The sequence below is a fragment of the Balearica regulorum genome, chromosome W (assembly GCF_011004875.1).
Source record: "Balearica regulorum gibbericeps isolate bBalReg1 chromosome W, bBalReg1.pri, whole genome shotgun sequence".
Lineage (NCBI taxonomy): Eukaryota > Metazoa > Chordata > Aves > Gruiformes > Gruidae > Balearica > Balearica regulorum.
In genome coordinates, this window is record NC_046219.1 from 19,100,170 (window position 1) to 19,127,048 (window position 26,879).

The following is a 26,879-nucleotide window of genomic DNA, read 5'->3' on the forward strand; positions in this document are numbered from 1 at the left end:
TTTTAAGACAAGTCAGTCTTAAAGAGTGCATATGCTAGCTAGTATTGCTGCCTCCTAAGTGAAAGCAATCTTTTTTATGCATTTGCAAGTAGAAGGGATATAGATTTGACCAATTATGTTTTCTTGGCTTCGTTCATTAAATGTTGACCTTCTGCATACTTTTCTATTATTCCCTAGTTGGTTAGAGCTTTCTATTCAACTCATGTATTTTTTAGACTTCAGAATTATTATTGCATTAAATGCAGACAGGATAATCCTTTTAAGAATATATAGTTCAACCAAACCTCCAGTAAAGTCAGTCTGATGAAGGATATCCATCTTTTCCCAGCTTGTTAATTGATTTAATTGATCTTAAGGGAGAGCAGTTCTGTGTCTTTCATACTTCTTTTCTCTGAATATTCCACTATAGTTAGAAGATTAAACAAGAGCAAAAGAAAGAAGAAAAGAAAGAAAATAGACACTACCTATTCACCCTTTCATTCACCCAACTGTCCATCCATGCCTAAACTGGGCTATATTTTTTTAAGGGAATTTAGCTTTAATCTTCTTTAATGTTCGGAAATGTTCTATGCCTATAGAAGCATCAAAATTAGAACAGAGATACAGGCAATATTTTAAGGCAGTCTGTAATTGTGAGATAGCAAGTCTAATTTCAAAAGCCTGAGAAGTCCTGATAACTTAGATAAGTACTTAAAGTTTGGGCCAATTGACCAACCTCTATTTCTTGTAGGTTTTCCCTTCTGAACTGCACTGCTGAAGAAATTTCCTGAATGCTCTTAGAAAAAACACACTCACAGTTTATTACAGAAGGTAATATGGAATTAGTGCTGTACAATACAGCAGTTGCTATAGAGACTGTTCCCTTTTATTAATTGAATAAATAAATGCAATTTGCAAATGTATTTAGCAATCACTATTTCAGTTTTCTGTTCCTGAGTAACCAAATATCTTTATTCCCATTTGTGTGTGTGTGTTATACTCACTAATACTAGTGTGTTATAGAGGGTAGATTTAGATTAGATATTAGGAAGAAATTCTTTACTATGAGGGTGGTGAGGCATTGGAACAGGTTGCCCAGAGAAGTTGTGGATACCCCATCCCTGGAAGTGTTTAAGGCCAGGTCGGATGGGGCTTTGAGCAACCTGATCTAATGGAAGGTGTCCCTGCCCATGGCAGAGGGGTTTGAACTAGATGATCTTTAAGGTCCCTTCCAACCCAAACCATTCTATGATCCTATGATTCTATTTACTAAATACTATCTTGGGCAGGTGGCACTTAAGACCGAAGTCTTGGTTTAGGCATTTTAAATATTGAAGTTGTCCCATTATGCCAATGAGACTACAGATTTAAACACATATATTGTTAAATTGTGGCAGAAAGGTAAATCCTGAGATGTTAAGTTTACAAAATGCTATTGGTATCTATATCAGAAACTTGTATTAGTACATGGAAGAGTGACGTGAATTAGTCATCATGTTTGTTGTACAAATGAATGAAGCACAACTCATGTTTTTCTAAAACGGTGATAAGGAGCAAGAGAAAGTTGATTTTGCTAATAATTTCAAAACTTTGTCTAGTGAGTCTCTCCCACGGGCTACAGTCCTTCATGAACTGCTCCAACATGAATCTCTCCCATGGGGTGCAGACCTTCAGGAGCAGACTGCTCCAACGTGGATCCCCCACGGGGTCACAAGTCCTGCCAGCAAACCTGCTCTGGCGTGGGCTCCTCTCTCCACGGATCCACAGGTCCTGCCAGGAGCTTGCTCCAGCCTGGGCTTCCCACGGGGCCACAGCCTCCTTCAGGTGCCTCCACCTGCTCCGGCATGGGGTCCTCCAGGGGCTGCAGGTGGAATCTCTACACCCCCTCATCCTTCCTCCATGGGCTGCTGCAGGGGGACAGCCTGCTTCACCATGGTCTTCACCACGGGCTGCAGGGGGATCTCTGCCCTGGCGCCTGGAGCACCTCCTCCCCCTCCTTTGAGCAACCTGATCTAGTTGAAGATGTCCCTACTCATTGCGGGGGGGGTTGGACTAGATGACTGTGTTGGTTTTGCGTGGCAAGGTTTTGGTAGCGGGGGGGCTACAGGGGTGGCTTCTGTGAGAAGCTGCTAGAAGCTACCCCTGTGTCTGTTAGAGCCAATGCCAGCCGGCTCCAAGACGGACCCACTGCTGGCCAAGGCCAAGCCAATCAGCGCCTCTGTGATAACATATTTAAGAAAGAGAAAAAACAGTTAAGGAGCGCTTTTGCAGCCGGACAGAGGAATGAGAAGATGTAAGAAACTCTGCAGACACCAAGGTCAGTGCAGAAGGAGGGGGAGGAGGTGCTCCAGGCACCGGAGCAAGATCCCCCTGCAGCCCATGGTGAAGACCATGGTGAGGCAGGCTGTCCCCCTGCAGCAGCCCATGGAGGAAGGATGAGGGGGTGTAGAGATTCTACCTGCAGCCCGTGGAGGACCCCACGCCGGAGCAGGTGGAGGCACCTGAAGGAGGCTGTGGCCCCGTGGGAAGCCCGCGCTGGAGCAAGCTCCTGGCAGGACCTGTGGATCCATGGAGAAAGGAGCCCACGCCAGAGCAGGTTTGCTGGCAGGACTTGTGACCCCGTGGGGGACCCACGCTGGAGCAGTTTGCTCCTGAAGGTCTGCACCCCATGGAGGAGACTCACGTTGGAGAAGGTTGTGAAGGACTGTCTCCCGTAAGAGGGACCCCACGCTGGAGCAGGGGAACGGAGTCCTCCCCCTGAGGATGAAGAAGCGGCAGAAACACCGCGTGAGGAACTGACCGTAACCCCCACTCCCCGTCCCCCTGTGCCACTGAGGGGGGCGGAGGTTGAAGCCGGGAGTGAAGTTGAGCCTGGGAAGATGGGAGGGGTGGGGGGAGGTGTTTTAAGATTTGGTTTTATTTCTCATTCCTCTACTCTGTTTTGCTTAGTAATAAATAAGATGAATTCCCTCTCTAAGTTTGGTCTGTTTTGCTCGTGATGATAATTAGAGAATGACCTCTCCCTGTCCTTATCTCGACCCGTAAGTTTGGTTTTTTTTTTAGTTATACCTTTTCTCCCCTGTCTAGAGAAGGAGGGGAGTGATAGAGGGGCTCTGGTGGGCACCTGGCCCTCAGCCAGGGTCAACCCACCACAATGACCTTTAAAGGTCCCTTCCAACCAAAACCATTCTATGGATCTATGATTCTATGATTATTTCCATAAGAAATCTTATAATTTATTCAGAAAGATTTTCAAATGATCTTAAGACTATATTAATCTCTACCTTTATGAATAAATTTATCTATATTGATTTTATATCATAGGAGAGTCCTTAAAACCCTCGTCATTACATTTCATTTATATTATAAGCATAGACTGGTGGCATAGGAAATATGTGTTGAGATATACTGTAACAGTGGGAAACATAAAGACCATATTGGAGTACATAATGCAATGTATGTACTTACACAGTACTATGCAAAGGTATTGACAGAGTACTATATAGCATTTTTCTCACACACACATCTTGGACACATGTGTTTGCATGTATGTGCCTGAAAGTCTGTTTATGTGTGTATATATATGCAGTTCTACACATATATTTATATGTGTACAGAGACATACATATACAGGTAGAAATGTACATATTTGTACATTTAATGTAAAAAAAAAGTTTAACTGATTAGTGTGCCCCATTATAACTATATTTCAAATTAATTTCAGTTAAATATTTAGAGGTTAATATAACACATGTAAAAGTGTGTGCTTGTATAACTGAAGTTATAATCTACAAGCAAAAAGGTGAGAGGAAAGAAGATTCTGCTCCAAGTGATATCTGTAAAGTAGAATTTTCCACTTTACAGGGACAGAAATTTGTTTGGGTTAGTGCTTAGACACTGTTTAATTTAGGGTTAAATGCACTACCTTGCTTTGCTAACAACTATACCTTTGAAGAAGAGTTGAATACCCAAGTGTTAATACAATATCTAGCAATGACTGATACGAGTCACTAGATTTTTGTTTCAAGGACTGTGGATGCCTGTATTAGACACTATATTTCCCAAATAATCTGTTATCCCACTCCCATAGCATAAAGCTCAATTCAGGTATATTTTTTCAAATGATTCTAAGTAGTTCTACTCTTTTCTTATGTTTTTAATACACACAGACTCATCTTTGCTTCCTGATTTTCAATTCAGTACAAGAAAAAATTCCTCACTATGAAATAAACTTATTTTTACTACATCTAAGTGACATTCACAAGATCACAGAAATAAATATTAAATAGTTTTCAGCTGCACAGTTAGCTAAAAACTGGCTGAAACAATCCAGGCTAAACTGAAAACTACTAATTACAAAGAATGTGGCTTCTCTTTACAATATATATAATCATACAAGTATTTATCTACAAAATAGTTTAGCCTTCTAGCAAGGCACCAACCATTGCTTAAAATGTACTACAGTGATCAGAGCGCACAAACATGCAATGATCAGCTCATAAAACTTGCAAATGTATATGTGTGGTGGGTTGATCCTGTCTGGATGCCAGGTGCCCACCAAAGCCACTCTATCACTCCCCTCCTCAGCTGGACAGTGGAGAGAAAATATAACAAAAGGCTCGTGGGTCAAGATAAGTACAGGGAGACATCATTCACCAATTACCATCATGGGCAATACAGACTCAACTCAGGAAAATTAATTTAATTTATTACCAATCAAATCAGAGTTGAGTAATGAGAAATAAAACGAAATCTTAAAACCACCTTTCCCCTACCTCTCCCTTCTTCCTGGACTTGACTTCACTCCCGATTTCTCTACCTCCTCCCCACAAGCAACACAGGGGGACAGGGAATGGGGGTTGACAGGGGGATGGGGAATGGGGGTTGTGGTCAGTTCATCACACGTTGTCTCTGACGCTCCTTTCTCCTCAGGGGGAGGACTCCTCACACTCCTCCCCTGCTCCAACGTGGGGTCCCTCTCACGGGAGACAGTCTTTCATGAACTTCTCCAATGTGAGTCCTTCCCACGGGCTACAGTCCTTCACAAACTGCTCCAGCGTGGGTCTCTTCCATGGGGTGCAGACCTTCAGGAGCAAACTGCTCCATCGTGGGGTCCCCCACGGGGTCACAAGTCCTGCCAGCAAACCTGCTCCAGCATGGGCTCCTCTCTCCACGGGTCCACAGGTCCTGCCAGGAGCCTGCTCCAGTGCAAGCTTCCCACGAGGTCACAGGGTCCTTCGGGTGACTCCACCTGCTCTGGCATGGGGTCTTCCATGGGTGGGTATCTGTTCCACCATCAACCTCCATGGGCTGCTGCAGGGGGACAGCCTGCCTCACCATGGCCTTCTCCACGGGCTGCAGGGGAACCTCTGCTTTGGTGCCTGGAGCACCTCCTCCCTCTCCTTCTTCACTGACCTTGGTGTCTGCAGAATTTTTTCTCTCATATATTCTCACTCCTCCCTCTGGCTGCAATTCTTGGTGTTTTCCTCCTTCTTAAATATGTTATCACAGAGGTGCTACCATCGTCGTTGATTGGCTTGGCCTTGGCCAGCGGCAGGTCCATCTTGGAGCAGGCTGGCATTGGCTCTCTCGGACATAGGGGAAGCTTCTAGCAGCTTCTCACAGAAGCCACCCCTGTAGCCCCCCTGCTACCAAAACCTTGCCACACAAATCAAATACAATGTGCTCTAGGCACCTTATTAGTATCCTCTCTAACAATCACAGAGTTTTCGCTTTTCACAAAGGAGGGAAAAGAAAAATGGATTTATTTACAAGAAAATTAACAAACATAGACTCCGCAGAACAAGCTGGGAGATGAAAATCCTCTTAGGGAAACTCCTCACCAGTCAGTGCTCTACTCCTACCGAGGCTGGCTGAGGATCCAGTGCTATCACTGAGCAGGACTGTGACGGTATCACAAAAGAGACAGAGACAACAGATAAAAACCATTACCTTGAACTCAGCTCAGGAGCTACCGGAAAGTCTGTACCTGTACTCAGTGTCATACTCCACAATTTGCACTAGCTTTTAACTCCACTCATCTCTAGCAATCTTGTATCACAGTAGTTTAGTCCCAAGGTGAGGAAGACTCTTGTTAATCACCAAAAATATCAAACACTAAGTTCCTTCAGTGTTAGATACTTATATTTAAACAAGTGTAATTCAACATCTTGCACATCCATATCTACGCTATATTTCATTATCTCTCCATTTATAAGTAATTTCAAGCACTAATATAGAACACAGACAAGACCACTGAAAAGCAAAGATGCAATATTAGAAGAACAGTTTATGAATAAACAAAATTTTTTTTTTGCAACTCCCATTTCCACTTAATCTCTTACATAAAGACTTTTCATCAAAAGAGAGCTTTATATGGACATTACATTTACAAAAGATTATTTTGCAACTGAGGAGATCCCCAATTTTTCAGGTAGTAAGACATCAGAAAAAAAATCAGTATTCCACCTCTGGCTTGCCTGCAAGACAGTTTTTGGAGAAAACATTATAAGTATTTGCTTACTGCATTTGCTAGATAAGAGCATGACGTGGTTTAGCCCCAGCCGGTAGCTAAGTGCCACGCGCCGCTCGCTCAACCCTCCCACGGCGGGATGGGGAGGAGAAAGGAAAAACAAGGGCAAAGCCTCGAGGGTTGGGATAAGGGCAGTTTACTGGGACAGCAAGGGAGAGGGAAACAATCAACAACAGTGCTGATAACAGATATTCACAATGGGTGATAACAGAGAACGATTTTACCGATCCGATGACCGACCAACCAGACGCTCAGCCCGTCCGGGAGCCACTCCACCCGTCCCTGCCCGACTAGCCCCCTTTTATGGTGAGCATGATGTCACATGGTATGGAATAGCCCCTGGCCAGCTTGGCTCACCTGTCCTGGCTCCTTGTGAAATTAACTCTATCCTTGCCAGAACCAGGACATTAGCCACCCCTTATTACATACCATCTACGTCATGCCCAGATTGTTTTACGGATCTCATTGCCTTACTCTATGGGCTATCGCTCTGAAATGTCCATCGAGTTCATTTAGTCCATGTCTTTGGGTTCCATCTGCCATTACAGTCTCTCAGAGCAGGAGCAAAGGTGTGTGCTGCTGGATTGTTGCACGCTGCATCCGGAGTCTTCACAGCCGATGTATCTGGTATGGTCCATGCTCACAGTCTGGATGTCAAAGATGTGATTTTTCGATGAAGTTTCTGGGCACCAGTAGCTGAAGTCAGTTCTAGTTCCATCATCGTGGCACTTTGTTCAGTTTCAAAGTCCATCCTTCATTAGTTTTGGGTGATTCTTATGGTCATACCATTGATACAGTATATCGCTATTAACATCATGCAATTTAATTTATTGCCTATTTTCACCCAAAATCAAATCCCCTTGGGGTACACACTGGACTTCCCCATCTTTTCTCATCACCCACCAAGTGCAACCTGGTCCCTGAGCAAAAGCAATCCCGCAGATGGGCTTGCCTTTGCCTGAAGCAGGGATAACCCAAACTGTTTTACCCAACATATTTTTCATGTGCACTACAGGAACTTTATCCCCTTCTACTGGGCGTGGGAATTTTGGCTGGGAAGGGCCAGCTCGATTGGCAGATCCCCTAGTGTTAACTAACCAGGTGGCCTTTGCTAAATGTGTGTCCCAGTGTTTGAGGGTCCCACCACCCATTGCCCTCAGGGTAGTTTTTAGCAGTCCATTGTACCTTTCAGCTTTCCCAGAGGCTGGCGCATGGTAGGGGATGTGATACACCCACTCAATGCCATGCTCTTTGGCCCAGGTGTCTATGAGGTTGTTCCAAAAATGAGTCCCGTTGTCTGACTCACTTCTCTCTGGGGTGCCATGTCGCCACAGGACTTGCTTTTCAAGACCCAGAATAGTGTTCCGGGCAGTGGCATGGGGCACAGGATATGTTTCCAGCCACCCAGTGGTTGCTTCCACCATTGTAAGAACATAATGCTTGCCTTGGCGGGTTTGTGGGAGCGTGATGTAGTCGATTTGCCATGCTTCCCCATATTTATATTTCAGCCATGGTCCTCCATACCAGACAGGCTTTACCCGCTTGGCTTGCTTGATTGCAGAGCACGTTTCACATTGCTGGATGACATGTGAGATGGCGTCCATGCTCAAGTCCACCCCTCGATCACGGGCCCATCTATATGTCGCATCTCTTCCTTGATGACCTGAGGTGTCATGGGCCCACCATGAGCTATAAATAATTCACCCTTACGCTGCCAGTCCAAATCCACCTGAGCCACTTCAATCTTGGCAGCCTGATCCACCTGCTGGTTGTTCTGATGTTCCTCAGTGGCCCGACTCTTGGGTACGTGGGCATCTACATGACATACCTTTACAACCAGCTTCTCTAGCCGGGCAGCAATATCTTGCCAGAATGGGGCAGCCCAGATGGGTTTGCCTCTGCACTGCCAGTTGCTCTGTTTCCACTGCTGTAACCACCCCCACAGGGCATTGGCCACCATCTATGAGCCAGTATAGAGGTACAGCGTTGGCCACTTTTCTCTTTCAGCAATATCTAAAGCCAGCTGGATGGCTTTCACCTCTGCAAACTGGCTCGATTCACCTTCTCCTTCAGCAGCTTCTGCAACTCGCCGTGTAGGACTCCATACAGAAGCCTTCCACCTTCGATGCTTTCCCACGATGCGACAGGACCCATCAGTGAAGAGGGCATATGGCTTCTCATCTTCTGTTAGTTTATTATACGGTGGGGCTTCTTCAGCACGTGTCATCTTCTCCTCTGGCGACATTCCGAAATCTTTCCCTTCTGGCCAGTCTGTGATCACTTCCAGAATTCCTGGACGATTGGGGCTTCCTATTCTATCCCGTTGTGTGATCAGTGCAACACACTTACTCCACGTAGCATCAGTTGCATGGTGTGTAGAAGGAGCCCTCTCTTTGAACATCCAGCCCAGCACTGGCATTCGGGGTGCCAGGAGGAGCTGTGCTTCAGTGCCAATCACCTCTGAAGCAGCTCGAACCCCTTCGTAGGCTGCCCATATCTCCTTTTCCGTTGGAGTGTAGCGGGCCTCGGATCCTCTGTATCCCCGGCTCCAAAACCCCAGGGGTCGACCTCGAGTCTCCCCTGGTGCTTTCTGCCAGAGACTCCAGGTAGGGCCATTCTCCCTGGCTGTGGTGTACAGCACATTTTTTAAATCTGGTCCTGTCCGGACTGGCCCAAGACCTACTGCATGAACTATTTCTTGTTTAATTTGTTGAAAAGCTTGTCCTTGCTCAGGGCCCCATTTGAAATCATTCTTCTTCCGGGTTACATGGTAGAGAGGGCTTACAATGGGACTGTATTTCGGAATGTGCATTCGCCAGAAACCCATGATGCCTAAGAAGGTCTGTGTCTCCTTTTTGTTGGTTGGTGGGGACATGGCTGCTATTTTGTTGATAATATCCATTGGGATCTGATACCGCCCATCATGCCACCTTATGCCTAAAAATTGGATTTCCTGCGCAGGCCCCTTCACCTTACCCTTACAGCCAGCCTGCAGCAGGATTTGGATTATTTTCTTCCCTTTCTCAGAAACTTCCTCTGCTGCTCTGTTGCCCCATACAATGATGTCATCAATGTATTGCAAGTGCTCTGGGGCTTCACCCTGTTCCAGTGCAGTCTGGATCAGTTCATGGCAGATGGTGGGGCTGTGTTTCCACCCCTGGGGCAGTCGGTTCCAGGTGTACTGGATGCTTCTCCAAGTGAAGGCAAAGTGTGGCCTGCACTCTGCTGCCAAAGGGATCGAGAAAAATGCATTAGCTATATCAATTGTGGCATACCATTTGGCTGCCTTTGACTCCAGTTCATATTGAAGTTCCAGCATGTCTGGCACGGCAGCACTCATCGGCGGTGTGACTTCATTCAGGCCACGATAGTCTACCGTCAGCCTCCACTCTCCATTGGACTTCCGCACTGGCCATATGGGACTGTTAAAGGGTGAGGGGGTTCTGCTGATCACTCCCTGACCCTCCAGTTGATGAATTAGTTTGTGGATGGGAACCAGGGAGTCTCTGTTGGTGCAGTATTGCCGCCGGTGCACAGTTGTAGTAGCAATCGGCACCTGTTGCTCTTCAATCCTCAGCAACCCCACAACAGAAGGGTCCTCCGAGAGACCAGGCAAACTAGACAATGGTTCAATTTCCTCCATTTCCAAGGCAGCTATTCCAAAAGCCCACCGGTAGTCTTTTGGGTCTTTGAAATACCCTTTCCGGAGGTAGTCTATGCCCAGGATGCATGGAGCCTCCAGCCCAGTCACAATGGGGGGCTTTTGCCACTCATTCCCAGTTAGACTTGCTTCAGCCTCCAACAGAGTCAACTGTTGGGATCCCCCCGTCACACCAGAAATAGATATTGGTTCCACCCCTTCATAGTTTGATGGCATTAGGGTACACTGTGCACCCGTGTCCACTAGGGCCTTGTACTCTTGTGGGTCCGATGTGCCAGGCCATCAGATCCACACCATCCAATAAACCCTATTTGCCCTTTCCTGCACCTGGCTGGAGGCAGGGCCCCTCTAATCCTGCTCATCATAGTCACTACTCACCTCTTGCAGAAAGGACTTAGAAGTCCCTTCAAGAGGATCAGAAGTGCGATCTGGCCTTTCACTTGGTCTGGGGGGCTGCCCGGTGGAAACTGGAGCAGCATTCTTTCTGGAAGAGTCCCTTTGTACAGCTGTCTTGCCTTGTAGCTCATGTACGCGTGCCCGCAGGGTTGAGGTGGGCTTCCCATCAAATTTCCTCATGTCTTCTCTGTGGTCACGCAGGAAAAACCACAGGATACCTCGTGGTGTGTATGCTCTATATCCCCTCTCCGGAGCAGAGGAACACTTACTCCTAACAGCTGAAATGCGGGTCTGTACAGGTGGGGAGTAAGATATATCCTCTTTGAGTTGCCGGACATCCTGGGACAGTTTCTCCACAGCCGAGACGAGGGAGGAAGAAAGGCTCTCTTCATATTGCCGGAGTCAGCCAGCCACTTCGTCCACCGTGGGTGCCTCTTCACTCTTCCAGTCGATTACTGCCAGTGAGTTGGCGTACGATGATGGTGCACTTCACACAAATTTTCGCCACATGGCTCGGGTACACTGGACTTCATTGGGGTCTGTGGGCAACTGTGCGTTCTCTGGATCATAATAAACCATCTCCCGCACAGCTAATTCCCTCAGATATTGAATACCTCTCTCCATGGTGGTCCACTTGCTTGGCCGACATACGACATCTTCTCTGAAAGGATACCTTTCCCTCACACTTGACAGGAGTCGCCTCCAGAGGCTGAGGGCCTGTGCCTTCTTCCCAATTGCCTTGTCAATGCCCCCTTCCCTAGACAAGGATCCTAGCTGCTTGGCCTCCCTGCCCTCTAACTCCAGGCTACTGGCCCCATTATCCCAGCAGTGGAGCAGCCAGGTAATAATGTGCTCCCCGGAAGGCGGCTGAAATCTTTCTGCATATCTCGCAGCTCCCTCAGGGACAGGGATCGAGTAATCACTTCTGGTTCTGGCTCTTCTTGTTGTTCTCGTGATGGTCCTGGTTCATCACCATCCCTCACTAAGCGAACCGATTTCCTTGTGTATTTCTTTTTGTGTATAGGGGCAACTGATACTGTTGTGGGTTGATCTTTTGGCTCGACTACAGTGCCTGTTGCGGGGGCCTGGGCAGCTGCAGTGCCTGTGGGTCCGTTCTTTCTCTCTCTGGATGGTGCTGTCTACTATCAAGCAGTGTTTGATAGACTGTGGCCAGGGCCCAGCACAGCGCAGTAAGTTGTGTCTCCTTAGAATCCCCACAGCATTTTCCTTTCAAATATTCTACCATTTTATCAGGGTCTTGCAATTGTTCAGGAGTGAAGCTCCAAACCATTGGGGGTGAAAAGGTCTCTAGATACCCACCCATACTCTCCCACATGCCATGCCAGCCCTGACCATTGGGGAAGATCCCTGGGTGGTACTCTTGAAAAGATTTTTGCTAACCCTGAACAGGAGTGGGAAAGCATTCAGGAGACCTAGCAATAGGAATATACTGGCCTGAACATTCCGAGTGTATTCAAAATACTCAAAAATTGTTGTAACCAACGAAAAGGGAAAAGAGGAGGTGAAAGAGTGGGAGAAGGTATCCCCCCCTGTCTTCCCCATAGATTGGGTCCAATTATTAATCAGTTCTGAAAGATATTGACTGAGGTAGGGGCATGACCGAAATACTACATACACATACCAGCTCAGACCCATGACTGTCAATGACATCTTATCATAAGTCATTATCACACAATACAACAACATGAGAACACAAACCCCTCTCCCAGAGGTGATAAACAGCACCGCAGGGATTGCATAGAGTAAACACGGCTTTACAAACCAGAGCCATGTGACCAAACAGAACATCATTATGACCAGCGACTGTTTCAGTAACATTATAAATGCTTATAACAACTTTGTTTTAACACACTTGGGTCAGACTTGTCGTTATCACAACCCCTCGAGCCCCACGTTGGGCGCCAAAAAGGACCGACGTGGTTTAGCCCCAGACGGCATCTAAGTGCCACGCGCCGCTCGCTCACTCCTCCCCCGGAGGGATGGGGAGGAGAACGGAAAAACAAGGGCAAAGCCTCGAGGCTTGGGATAAGGGCGGTTTAGTGGGACAGCAAATGAGAGGGAAACAATCAGCAACAGTCCTGATAACAGATAGTAACAATGGGTGATAACAGAGAACGATTTTACCGGATCGGATGACCGACCAGACGCTCAGCCCATCCCGGAGCCACACAGACATGGGAACCTGTCCTGGCTCCTTGTGAAATTAACTCTATCCTTGCCAGAACCAGGACAGAGCAACAGTCCAAAGCTAGTTTAGATAGATTTTTGTGCTGCTTTCAGAAAAAGGTACAATTTTTTTTTGTTCAAGTGGCACTAGGATATAGGCAAAACAATGATCTAGCATTGTCATGATGTGCAGAAATTAACTTGGGTATGTCCCACAGCTTTAACAAGATTTACCTTCTTGAATAACCAGTGTACCAAATGGAAATTAAGTCCATAACTGTGCATTCAGAACACATTTTATGCTTTGGGGATTTTTTGTTCTCCCTGTCTTGCCTTTAGGATCACATGTTTTTAAAAGGCAACTCCAAATTTATACATGGGAAATACCGTGTACCCTTCTGTATGCTGTTAATACTATTCCTAGTGTGCAACTGAGTGCATAAAAATAGGTACATGTGTTTATCTCCTCTTGCTGGTGGTGAATCACAACACTAATCTTTATTTGTGGTGACTTTCATGGACACTGACACGTTGAAAGGGTGCCCACTCAACACACAATCTTTTGTATTACATGACCCTCAAAGCGCTTTTACCAATTCCAGACAAATATGCTTCAAAAGACTTTATCCTGCTTCCGGATCGAGAATTTAAATTCCACAGTGAAAACTGAAGGAAAAGAAGTTCCTTCTCACCACCTCCAAGGATGAGATTTACAGGAAAGGGATGTGGGCACATCCATACCATGCATCCCTGTTTTGTCTGCACCAGTGTTTCTACTGGGATCAGGATTGCATCCTGCCCTCTGCTTCCTGTCTTCCCCTTCCCACGCTCCCCTTATGCAAGTGCCATGACTTTTTACTGCAGAAGCCCACGAGTGGAAAATGGAGGACCCTGACGGGTACCAGAGTACTTTCCTGTAGCCAGATCCTGCATCTCCTAATCTTGAATTAAAACAGAGCATGTAGTTTTCAACCCTGCATCAATAATTTTCATTTATTTATTTTTCATTTCTCTTCAATTATTCTCTAATGGGTTCAGAGGAACATGTGTTAGCTTTTGCTGGTTTAATGTAAAGGACTCATAATTCAGGGATAAGGGCAAAAGATCATTTTGGTTTAGCTGAGTAAACCAGAACTTTCCAAATCCTACTAGAGAGAACAGTAGCCAAACCAAAGGAAGCACAGTGTTAAATGAATGTGTTTACATTTTGTGCTGGTTTTGGCTGGGATAGAGTTAATTTTCTTCATAGTAGCTACTATGGGGCTATGTTTTAGATTTGTGCTGGAAACAGTGTTGATAATACAGGGATGTTTTAGTTATTGTCGAGCAGTACTTACACAGAGTCAAGGCCTTTTCTGCTTCTCACACCACTCCACCACCAAGTAGGCTGGAGGTGCACAAGAAGTTGGGAGGGGATACAGTTGCGACAGCTGACCCCAATTGAACAAAGGGATATTCCATACCATATGATGTCTTACTCAGCATATAAGAAGGAAAGGAGGGACATTTGGAGTGATGGCATTTGTCTTCCCAAGTGTCATGGTTTAGCCCCAGCCGGCAGCTGAGGAACACGCAGCCGCTCGCTCACTCCCCCCTTCCCTTTCTCCCCTCTCCTCCCCACCCCAATGGGATGGGGAGGAGAATGGGAAGGAAAAGGCAAGACCTCCTGGATTGGTATAAGGACAGTTTACTAGGATAGCAAAGGGAGAGGGGAAAAGGAAAAAACAAAACAAAACAAAACCAAAACAGTACTTAACAGAATATACAAAACTGGTGATACACAATGCAGTTTCTCACCCCAGGACTATACAACTCAGACCGCACACTCAGACCCGTCCCAAAACCGGACTGTCCCTGAGCCACGCATCCTGGAGCTGCTGCTGCCCCTTTTATACTGAGCATGATGTCACATGGTATGGAATACACCCTTTGGCTATTTTGGGTCACCTGTCCTGTTTGTGTCTCCTCCCAACTCCTTGTGCACCCCCAGCCATCCCACTGGCAAGGCGGTGCGAGAAGCAGAAAAGGCCTTGGCTCTGTGTAAGCACTGCTCAACAACAGGTCCACCTAACAAAAACATCTCTATATTATCAACACTGCTTCCAGCACAAATCCAAAACATAGCCCCATACTAGCTACTATGAAGAAAATTAACCTTCTCAGCTGAAACCAGGACACCAAGTAACCGTTTTCAGAGCTTTGCTTAGGATTGTATACTTGAGACTATTATTTGGACATACCTTACACAGATGAAAAATAGCAATACTATTTTTTTTAGCATTTGTCAAGTAAATAATGCTGTGGTATATCAGCATTTATTCTGCAAGAATGATGTGCTGCATAATTCATTCACAACTTCAGTACTCCAGAGTATGAACTAAGGTTATATTTTATCTTTGTCTGTGTGAAAAAAACCTTTAATGCACTAGATATAGATATTCACTCTGTCCATATAGCTATATAAATTGATACTTAAATCAGTTCCTGTATGACTACACCTATAATTCTGATGCATTTTCCCCTAGTTCTGCTCTTTAAGCTTCATATCAAGGTTCAGTGCATATAAAAATGCATAGTGGATTATAATTAAACAATTACCTCTCAGTCTTTTAGTACCGTAAATTTATGGACATAAATTGTTATGGAAGCAAAATATTTGGAATCTCCAATAATTTAATATTGACTCTGATATTTTATTGTTTTTTAAAAAACTCATTTTATTTTCTACTATAATTTTAATGTTTTATGGTCTGTATCCAAAAATCATAATGATTACACGATTAAAAAGGATTGAAGCTTACTATGCTCTAATCACACCACATTTTGGCCTCATACTGTTAACTCTGGAGATGTTTCATCCTTTGCTCATAGGATTATAGCATAGTCTAAATGACAATCTAATGTTTTGTGATTTCTAAAGATAAATATCAAATAGAAGGAAAGATATTACAAAAGGAAGTAAGTTTTAATGAGGAAAAGGAGAAAGTTAACAACTGGGAAGAATAGTGAAGTTACCAAATTGATAATTTTTAAAACTGATTTGGAAAGGATCAAATACTTTCTCTAAAAATATACTCAATTTGTCTACATGTACCAAACTGATCTGGTTTTAGTCCTGTTTTCACTTAGATACAATTACTGTTAATAAATTATAAATCCAGTAACAGAAGCTTTCCATTATTTTGTTTGAGAGTATCTCCCTTACAAGAACCGTCACAAAATGCAGCTCTTGATGGAACACTAAGCACTGTGCATGATCTTTTTCAGAATCTTACACCTGACTCATTAGGTTCTAATAGGTATGGGAACAACAAAGGCCAAGAACTTCACACATTTCTTCTCAGTTTCAGAAATGGCAATGTGTAAAGATGAAGCAGCTTGTTAAAAAGAAACTAAAAGGGACTTATGGGCTGGTTGGAAATTACTGATGGAGAGCAATGTTAAGTGATACACATAGGAAAATACAAATAAAGTAATGTATCCATTACCTCTTAGGAGTTGGCTCTTACAGTTATAATAATAAAAAAAAGGTAAGCTCAGTGGTTGGTAGTGATTAAAAAAGCAAAATAATGTAAGGAATTATTAGGAAAGAAATTATTCATATTATAACATCAGTATGCTGGGTGCAGATCTGTTGCTCTCATCTCTAAAAGGCTATAGTAGAGTCAGAAAAAAATTTTGAGAATGGCAAGAAAACTGATCATAGGGGTAAGCTAGCTTCCATGCAAGAAAGAATTAAGTAGAATAGGTCTTTTTTTACCCTAAAAACATACAATTTAAGAATGTTATCATATAACTCTATAAAATCATAACCAGCATGCAAAAGGTGGGTAGGAATTGACTGCACTATCACTTTCGCTACAAGAATTAATGGATATCAAATCAAAAAAACAGTGGGAGCCAGGTTCAGGTCCAAGACAAGGAGGTGGTTTCTCATGCAGCAGGGTACAGGTCTGTGCTCCCTGTCAAAGGATGCTGTGGCTGCAGAGAGATTACGTGGATTCAAGAGAAGTGTAAGTAAATAATTGGAAGAGATATGTATTAAGGATTGCTCAATAGACAAACCACTTCAGTCTCAGAGAATCCCTTGAACTGAAAGTATTTGGAGTCTAGAAGAGTCATCAACAGAAAGATCATACTTGCCCTGTTCTCATTCTTCTCTGAGTGTTCACCAGCAGCTCTGATGCTGGGATAATGGGGCCAGTAGCCTGGAACTGGAGGGCAGGGAGGCCAAGCAGCTGGGATCCCTGTCTAGGGAAGGGGGCATTGAAAAGGCAATTGGGAAGAAGGCACAAGCCCTCAGCCTCTGGAGGTGACTCCTGTCAAGCGTGAAGGAAAGGTATCCCTTCAGTGAAGGTGTTATAATGTCAGCCAGGCAAGTGGACCACCATGGAATGAGGAATCCAGTACCTGAGGGAATTAGCCGTGCGGGAGATGGTTTATAATGACCCAGACAATGTGCAGTTACCCACAGATCCGGATGAAGTCCAGTGCACATGACCCATGTGGTGGAACTTTGTACAGAGCGCACCATCATCATATGCCAACTCATAAGCAGTGATGGACTGGGAAGACAAAGAGGGGCCAACGGTGGATAAAATGGCTGGCCGACTCCAGTAATATGAAGAGAGCCTTTCTTCCTCCCTCATCTCAGCTGTGGAGAAACTGTCCCAGGACGTCCAGCAACTCAAAGAGGATATATCATACTCCCCACCTGCACAGACTCGTATTTCAGCTGTTAGGAGTAAGTGTTCTTCTGCTCCGGAGAGGGGATATGGAGCATACACACCACGAGGTACCCTGTGGTTTTACAACCGTGTCCACGGAGAGCACATGAGGAAGCAGGATGGAAAACCTACCTTGATCCTACAGGCATGTGTACATGAGTTGCAAGGCAAAACAGTCACAAAAGGGGATTCTCCCAGGAAAAATGCCGCTCCAATTTCCACCAAGCAGTCCCCCAGATCAAGTGAAAGGCCTACTCATACATATGATCCTCCTGAAGGGACTTCTAAGTCCTTTTTCCAAGAAGTGAGTAGCAAATATGATGAGCAGGATTAGAGGGGCCCTGCCTCCAGCCAGGTGGAGGAAAGGGACAATAGGATTTAGCGAACTGTGTGGATCTGATGGCCTGGCACGTCAGATCCACAAGAGTACAAGGCTCTCATGGACACCAGTGCACAGTATAATGCCATCAGCCATGAAGGGGAAGAACCCATCTCTATTTCTGGTGTGACAAGGGGGATCCCAACAGTTGACTCTGTTGGAGGCTGAAGCAAGTCTAACTGGGAATGAGTGGGAAAAGCACCCCATTGTGACTGGCCCAGAGGCTCCGTGCATCCTGGGCATAGACTACCTCAGGAGAGGATATTTCAAAGACCCAAAAGGCTACTGGTGGGCTTTCGGAATAGCTGCCTTGCAGACGGAGGAAATTGAACCATTTTCTAGTTTGCCCGGTTTCTTGGAGGACCCTTCTGTTGTGGGGTTGCTCAGGGTCAAAGAACAACAGGTGCCAACAGCTACCACAACGGTGCACCAGCAGCAATACTGCACCAACAGAGACTCCCTGGTTCCCATCCACAAACTAATTCATCAACTGAAGAGCCAAGGAGTGATCAGCAGAACCCCCTCACCCTTTAACAGTCCCATATGGCCAGCGTGGAAGTTCAATGGAGAGTGGAAGCCTCCACGAAGTAAGGTCAATGGGCCTGCACAGGAGATCCAATTTTTAGGAATAAGATGGCAAGACGGACGTCATCAGATACCAATGGATATTATCAGCAAAATAGCAGCCATGTCTCCACCAACCAACAAAAAGGAAACACAGGCTTTCTTCGGCGTCGTGGGTTTCTGGTGAATGCACGTTCCAAATTACAGTCCCATTGTAAGCCCTCTCTACCATGTAACCCGGAAGAAGAATGATTTCAAATGGGGCCCTGAGCAAGGACAAACCTTTGAACAAGTTACATAGGAAACAGTTCATGCGGTGGCCCTTGGGCCAGTCCGAGCAGGACCAGATGTAAAAAATGTGCTGTACACTGCAGCCGGGGAGAATGGCCCTACCTGGAGTCTCTGGCAGAAAGCACCAGGGGAGACTCGAGGTCGACCCCTGGGGTTTTGGAGCCGGGGATACAGAGGGTCCGAGGCCCGCTACACTCCAACGGAAAAGGAGATATGGGCAGCCTACGAATGGGTTCGAGCGGCTTCAGAAGTGATTGGCACTGAAGCACAGCTCCTCCTGGCACCCCGAATGCCAGTGCTGGGTTGGATGTTCAAAGAGAGGGCTCCTTCTACACATCATGCAACCGATGCTACGTGGAGTAAGTGGGTTGCACTGATCACACAATGGGCTAGAATAGGAAGCCCCAATCGTCCAGGAATTCTGGAAGTGATGACAGACTAGCCAGAAGGGAAAGATTGCGGAATGTCGCCAGAGGAGGAGGTGACGTGCTGAAGAAGCCCCACCGTATAATAAACTAACAGAGGATGAGAAACCATACGCCCTGTTCACTAATGGGTCCTGTCACATTGTGGGAAAACATCGGAGGTGGAAGGCTTCTGTATGGAGTCCTACACGGCGAGTTGCAGAAGCTGCTGAAGGAGAAGGTGAATCGAGCCAGTTTGCAGAGGTGAAAGCCATCCAGCTGGCTTTAGATATTGCTGAAAGAGAAAAATCGCCAACGCTGTACCTCTATGCTGGCTCATGGATGGTGGCCAATGCCCTGTGGGGGTGGTTACAGCAATGGAAACAGAACGACTGGCAGCGCAGAGGCAAACCCATCTGGGCTGCCCCACTGTGGCAAGATATTGCTGCCCGGCTAGAGAAGCTGCTTGTGAAAGTACGTCATGTAGATGCCCACATACTCAGGAGTCGGGCCACTGAGGAACATCAGAACAACCAGCAGGTAGATCAGGCTGCCAAGATAGAAGTGGCTCAGGTAGATAGATCTGGACTGGCAGCATAAAGATGAATTGTTTATAGCTCGGTGGGCCCATGACACCTCAGCCTATCAAGGAAGAGATGCAACATATAGATAGTCTCATGACCGAGGGGTGGACTTGAGCATGGAGACCATCTCACAGGTCATCCATCAATGTGAAACATGTGCCGCAATCAAGCAAGCCAAGCGGGTAAAGCCTGTCTGGTATGGAGGACGATGCCTGAAATATAAATATGGGGAGGCATGGTAGATTGATTACATCACACTCCCACAAACCTGCCAAGGCAAGCGTTATGTTCTTACAATGGTGGAAGCAACCACTGGGTGGCTGGAAACATATCCTGTGCCCCATGCCACTGCCCGGAACACTATTCTGGGTCTTGAAAAGCAAGTCCTGTGGTGACATGGCACCCCAGAGAGAATTGAGTCAGACAACGGGACTCATTTTCGGAACAACCTCATAGACACCTGGGCCAAAGAGCATGGCATTGAGTGGGTGTATCACATCCCCTACCATGCACCAGCCTCTGGGAAAATTGAAAGGTTCAATGGACTGCTAAAAACCACCCTGAGAGCAATGGGTGTTGGGACCCTCAAACACTGGGACACGCATTTAGCAAAGGCCACCTGGTTAGTTAACTCTAGGGGGGTCTACCAATCGAGCTGGCCCTGCCCAGTCAAAATTTCCACGCCCAGCAGAAGGGGATATAGTTCCTGTAGTGCGCATGAAAAATAAGTTGGGTAAAACAGTTTGGGTTATCCCTGCTTCAGGCAAAGGTAAACCCATCCGTGGGATTGCTTTTGCTCAGGGACCAGGGTGCACTTGGTGGGTGATTCAGAAGGATGGGCAAGTCTGATGTGTACCCCAAGGGGATTTGATTTTGGGTGAGAATAGCCAACAAATTAAATTGTCTGCTGTTATTTGCTAAATCAACCTGTCTTTGTATGTCATCGCTGCTACAATTGCTATATACTGTATCAACAGAATTACAGTAAGAATCACCTAAATTAACAAAGGATTAATACTGCAATGATGGAACTAGAACTAGCCTTAGCAACCAGCGCCCAGCAACTTCCTTGAAATCAACAACTTCAACCCGGAGGCTGCGAGCATGGACCACACCAGATACACCAGCCGCAAGCTCCAGATGCAGCATGCAACAATCCAACAGCACACATCATCACTCCTGCCCTGAGAGACTGTTATGACAGATGGAGCCCAAAGTCACAGACTAAATGAACTCAATGGAGATCATAGAGTGATGGCTTCTAGACTAAGGGAATGATATCTCTATGTGTGTGTATATATATCTCTCAAACACAGTGAAAATGGTAGTGATTAATTGGGAAGTGTAGGATCTGGGCATGACATAGATGGTATGGAATAAGGGGGGGATAATGTCCTGGCTTTGGCTAGGATAGAGTTAATTTTCACCAGAAGCTGGGATGGGACACAGCCAGGACAGGTGACCCAAACTAGCCAAAGGGGGTTGTATTGGGTCTGGCTGAGATGGAGTTAATTCTCCCCACAGCAGCCCTCATGGTGCTGTGCTGTGTATTGGTAGCTAGAAAGGTGTTGATAACACATCAGTGTTTTGGCTACTACTGAGCAGTGCCAGCACACCTCAAGGCTGTCTTTCCAACATTTCTTTTTCCCCAGCAGTAGGCTGGGGGTGGGCAAGATCTTGGGAGGGGACACAGCTAGGACAGCTGACCCAAAGTGACCAAAGGGATATTCCATACCATATGACATCATGCTCAGCAGTAAGAAACTGAGAATAGGGGGAGGAACAGGGCGGGGGCATTCGTTGTTTTTTTTTTTTTTACAGTGTTTGTCTTCCGGAGGAAGGGGCACGCATACTGAAGCCCTACTTCCCAGGAAGTGGCCGGACATCGCCTGCTGATGGGAAGTAGAGAATAATCTTTGCTTTTTGCTTTGCTTCCGCGCACGGCTTTTTGCTTTAGCTACATTAAACTGCCTTTATCTCGACCCACGAGTTTGGGGTTGTTTTTCTCCATCTTCCTTTCTCCCCTCCCTGCCTTGCTGAGGAGGCGAGTGATAGAGCGGCTCTGGTGGGCACCTGGCCCCCAGCCAGGGTCAACCCACCACAGTCCTTTTTGGCGCCCACCGTGGGGCACGAGAAAATCGAGATAAGGATGGTAATTGGAAGAGGTAACGGGCAAAACATTGACTGAACGTAACTTGAGAGTGATATAGTGGTGAAGGGACTAGAGGTCGATTTTGTGTGTAGATTGTCCACTCTTGTTTGGTGTTGTGATAGTGTTTTGATGTTGGTGTGGGGAATTCTTTTTTCTTTTTCCTTGTTGATGTGATTAGTATTCCTGAAGTTTTGTGTTGAATGTATATTTTAATGATAATTCTTAAATATGTGATTCACAGAGGCGAGGGGTGGAATGTGTTGGTTTTGCGTGGCAAGGTTTTGGCAGCGGGGGGGGCTACAGGGGGGGCTACAGGGGTGGCTTCTGTGAGAAGCTGCTAGAAGCTTCCCCTGTGTCTGATAGAGCCAATGCCAGCCCGCTCCAAGACGGACCCGCCGCTGGCCAAGGCCAAGCCAATCAGCGCCTCTGTGATAACATATTTAAGAAAGAGAAAAAAAAGTTAGAGAGCGCTTTTGCAGCCAGAGAGAGGAGTGAGAAGATGTAAGAAACTCTGCAGACACCAAGGTCAGTGCAGAAGGAGGGGGAGGAGGTGCTCCTGGCGCCAGAGCAAGATTCCCCTGCAGCCCATGGTGAAGACCATGGTGAAGCAGGCTGTCCCCCTGCAGCAGCCCATGGAGGGAGGATGAGGGGGTGTAGAGATTCTACCTGCAGGAGGACCCCACACCAGAGCAGGTGGAGACACCTGAAGGAGGCTGTGACCCCGTGGGAAGCCCGCGCTGGAGCAAGCTCCTGGCAGGACCTGTGGATCCGTGGAGAGAGGAGCCCACGCCAGAGCAGGTTTGCTGACAGGACTTGTGACCCCATGGGGGACCCACGCTGGAGCAGTTTGCTCCTGAAGGTCTGCACCCCATGGAGGAGACTCACGTTGGAGAAGGCCGTGAAGGACTGTCTCCCGTGAGAGGGATCCCACGCTGGAGCAGGGCAACGATGAGAGTAGTCCTTCCCCTGAGGATGAAGAAGCGGCAGAAACACCGCGTGATGAACTGACTGTAACCCCCACTCCCCATCCCCCTGTGCCTCTGAGGGGGGCGGAGGTTGAAGCCGGGAGTGAAGTTGAGCCCGGGAAGATGGGAGGGGTGGGGGGAGGTGTTTTAAGATTTGATTTTATTTCTCATTCCTCTACTCTGTTTTGCTTAGTAATAACTAAGATGAATTCCCTCTCTAAGTTCAGTCTGTTTTGCTCGTGATGATAATTAGAGAATGACCTCTCCCTGTCCTTATCTTGACCCATAAGTTTTTTTTTTTAGTTATACCTTTTCTCCCCTGTCTAGAGAAGGAGGGGAGTGATAGAGCGGCTCTGGTGGGCACCTGGTCCCCAGCCAGGGTCGACCCACCACAGGGGTATGTTGTTTTGTTGTTTTTTTTTTCTTGTTTGTACCATCTCCTTTTTGTGTCATGACAGTTATAAAGATCACTTTTGGAACTAGGGCCTTCTGATGCCAGATGATGTTCAAGCATGTAGGTGGTAAGAACTTTGAATTAAAAAATGTAAACTCTAGAAAATTTCACAAGAATCTCTGTCTGCTGAAGAACCCGAGACAATATTTAATTAAGGGAAACACGCTAATTGCTACCAATTGCTAATTACTACCTCAAGAAATGAGGGAGATAGTTAATTGCAAATTTTATTAAAGGTAGAATTTAACTCACATGTCAGCTGCTGTTTGAGGATGTAGCCTTTTTTCTAAGCTAGTCAGCTAGGTTTTCCTTACAGTGAGAGTGTATGTGTGGAGGGGTTGTGCTGGTTTTTTGCTGGGATAGAGTTAATTTTCGTCACAGTAGCTAGTATGGGGTATGTTTTTGGATTTGTGCTGGAAACAGTACTGATAATATGAACAGGTGAACCAAGCTGCTAGAATTGTGCCTCAGGTGGATCTGGACTGGAAACATAAGGGTGAGCTATTTATAGCTCAATGGGCCATGACATATCAGGACATCTAGGAAGGGATGCAACGTAAAAATGGGCTTGTGATCAAGGGGTGGACTTGACTATTGATGCCATTGCATAGGTTATCCATGAATCTAAAACATGTGCCATAATCAAGCAAGCCTTTTTGGTATAGAGGATGATGGTTGAAATATCAATATGGGGAAGCCTGGCAAATTGAGTATATCACACTACCATGAACTTGCCAAGGCAAGCACCATGTGCTTACAATGGTGGAAGTGACTACTGAATGGTTGGAAACATGGAAACCATGTGACCCATGCCACCACCTGGAACACTATCTTGGACCTTGAAAAGAAAGTTTTATGGTGACATAGCACCCCTGAAAGAATTGAGTCAGACAATGAGACTCATTTCTGAAACAACCTCATAAACACCTGCATGTTTACTCAGGGGTGTGTGCAGAGGGAGCCTGATGATTAGCTCAGATTTGATGCAGAACTTGTATAGAGCTACAGATAGGTTAAATGAATACAATCCTGCATGGCCTGCCAGATGCAATTTAAAATCTTCCATCTCTACAGAAAATGTAACTGCCAGGAGTCTCCTGACTATCTGATTCTCAAGAAGGCCAGACAATTATCAGATAAGTCTACCTGTGAAAAAGGGTATATGTTTTTCAGTAAGAGTGAAATTTCTGAATTTAATTAAAACAAATTAAAAGAAATTTAATTAAAAGAAACATTTAATTCCTAACTTTCATCAGAGAGGACATTTCCTTAAGAGCAGGTAGTAGCACACTACATATGGTAATGCATGGTTAATTCATTTTGAGTGTGTAGAGCTGAGGATACCCAATTAACTACATTATCATGGGACTAATATACCCAAATTGTGCAACTAACTTAACCATGGAGAAGATGAGGTTTTTTAAGTCCCATTTTCTAATAAGTGTCTACCTTAGTTCCCAGTCATTGAAGGGAATCTCTTTATTAATACAAGCTTATCCTTAAATGATACAGGTCAGCTACCACTCGGTTTACCAAGTTTACAGTTGCTTTACTCAGCTATGAAGCACCTAGAGAGCCTTGTAAAATTTAGAACTATTCAGCATCCTTTTTTCCTTTTTAGTATGAAGCCCCAGTTAATTCCCCACAATAAACATGACTATTTTCTGTTACCCAAAAAAAATTAGCCACTCACACATATACATCAAACCTTTTCTTAGCTTTTCATTATTTTCCTCATCCATTCTACTATGAATATTCCATATAAAATTTTCAGAAGCTAAGATAAATGAACATCCATCCTCTTTTACCAAAAATGTCTTACCTCTACTATAAGCATATACAGCTTTATTAGTATTTATCATGTAAGAATCAATTTTACACCAGATTTCAACTCCTAATACTATGCCCTTTAGCTTTTTTTAATGGTTGAATGGTCATATTTATCATGCATAATTACTTTTCTGCTAAAAAAAGTGTGAACCAAATTTTTAAAACATGGACCAAGAAAGGTCATCGCTCCTAAAGACAGCCTAGCTGTGGAAAATTTCAGCCCATACAGTAAACTTGAAAGGCTGAAAACAAGGAGAAGTGAAAACACTGCAACTTTTTTTTATAGCATTTGATGATATTCATGCTATAATTATGCAGTAGTTTGTGTGGTTTCTTTTGTTCTACTTACCGTAAGTGAGGAAATAATGGTTTCAGTTTAATGTCTTCATCAGAAGCTACTTTCATCAAACTAAGTATGCCCTGTGGAGACTCTGAATGTTTAATTCTTACCCTACGCTAAACTCAGGGTATAATAAAATGCAGGATTCATTAAAAAGAAATGCAGTAAATATTTATTCTTGAATGATGCAGCAAGGAAATCTGTTCTATCACCTGGACGTTATAGCCTTGTACAGTTATTGGCATGTAAAATGGTATATCCCATCCAATATAAGAACAATTGTGTTCTGCCTTTAAAACAGACTAATTTACTATCCATTAGTAACACCAAACAGCCATTACCTGCACTACCAAACTGCACATATTGAAGCAGTAGCTAAAATAGAATTTGAAACTGCTACACTAAGCAAACATCCAAGTCATGTTTTCAGGGCACAGTGCATGAGCTGCAGCCTGAATTTGGACAGATTCATTGGGAAAACTGTTTTGGCATTTCCACTGTCCAGTTCTTACTTTTCTTTTTAAAAAAATCTTTTTCTGGAACAACTACTATGTTGTCATCAGGGCAGCATGCAAGCTGATTGATTGTAGCTCCTGAAGAATGCACTCTACAGAGTAAATAATATTTTTTAATATAATACAGAGAACAAAGAAAACATGCTAAGTACAGCATGATCATAGCAAAACCAGAAGCCACTCCTTCAGTGAAATTCTATTCTTACTCCATGTTTTTAGTAGCTCATTAATTATTTTAATTTTCCATGCTTGATCTCTCCCCAGAAGTGCTTTTTGGTTTTTATGCTTGACTAAATTTGCCTTGCTGCTCTTAAGCAATGAGAAAAAAGGAAGGGGAGGGGAGGGAAGGGAGGAAGGAAATAAGGAGGGAGGAGGGAGGTAAAGAAAGACAGATTTTTTTTTTTTTTCAGTGGAAAGGTATTAGGCTTCATTTATGGAGAAATGCTTTCCTTAAAAGCAGAAATAGATGAAACTGTTTCTGACGTCTGTGACTGATGAGTCTCTACATGCATCTGGTTTTTTTAACAAAACAAAAGCTCCATACTAGCCAATATTCATGTTTTGACTGTCACTGTACTCTAGGGATAATTTCCACACTTTTCCTGTCCTATATGATATATTTTTATAATGCATTCTCCTCTTGACATTTCAAAAGATACCAAAGGGAGCCACAGGGTATGTATGACATGTTTTCCCTTCACAATAAAGAGCTGGATTCAATGATGCAGACAATCCATCACAGATCTATGTTCCTCTTATGCCACAAAACTTGTTAAAAAAAAATAAACCCTCACATATCTTTCCAAAAGTACAGTTGTCATCCTGTGCTCTATTGGGAGTTATATATACATGTATTCAACACCACTCCTCCCATAGCAGAGGACACTAAAAGGCATTACTGGGTATCACTGAAAATTAC

The 26,879-nt window shown here is 45.0% G+C and overlaps 1 protein-coding gene and 1 long non-coding RNA gene across 2 annotated transcripts in view; both read right to left on the bottom strand.

The window, feature by feature from the left end:
• LOC142599235 (uncharacterized) overlaps window positions 1-26,879 on the bottom strand; it is a 911,312-nt gene that overhangs the window by 68,154 nt on the left and 816,279 nt on the right. The window lies entirely within an intron of this gene.
• Window positions 1-26,879, bottom strand: part of LOC142599159 (potassium/sodium hyperpolarization-activated cyclic nucleotide-gated channel 1-like) — a 308,414-nt gene that overhangs the window by 24,667 nt on the left and 256,868 nt on the right. The gene's annotated exons all lie outside the window — the stretch shown is intronic.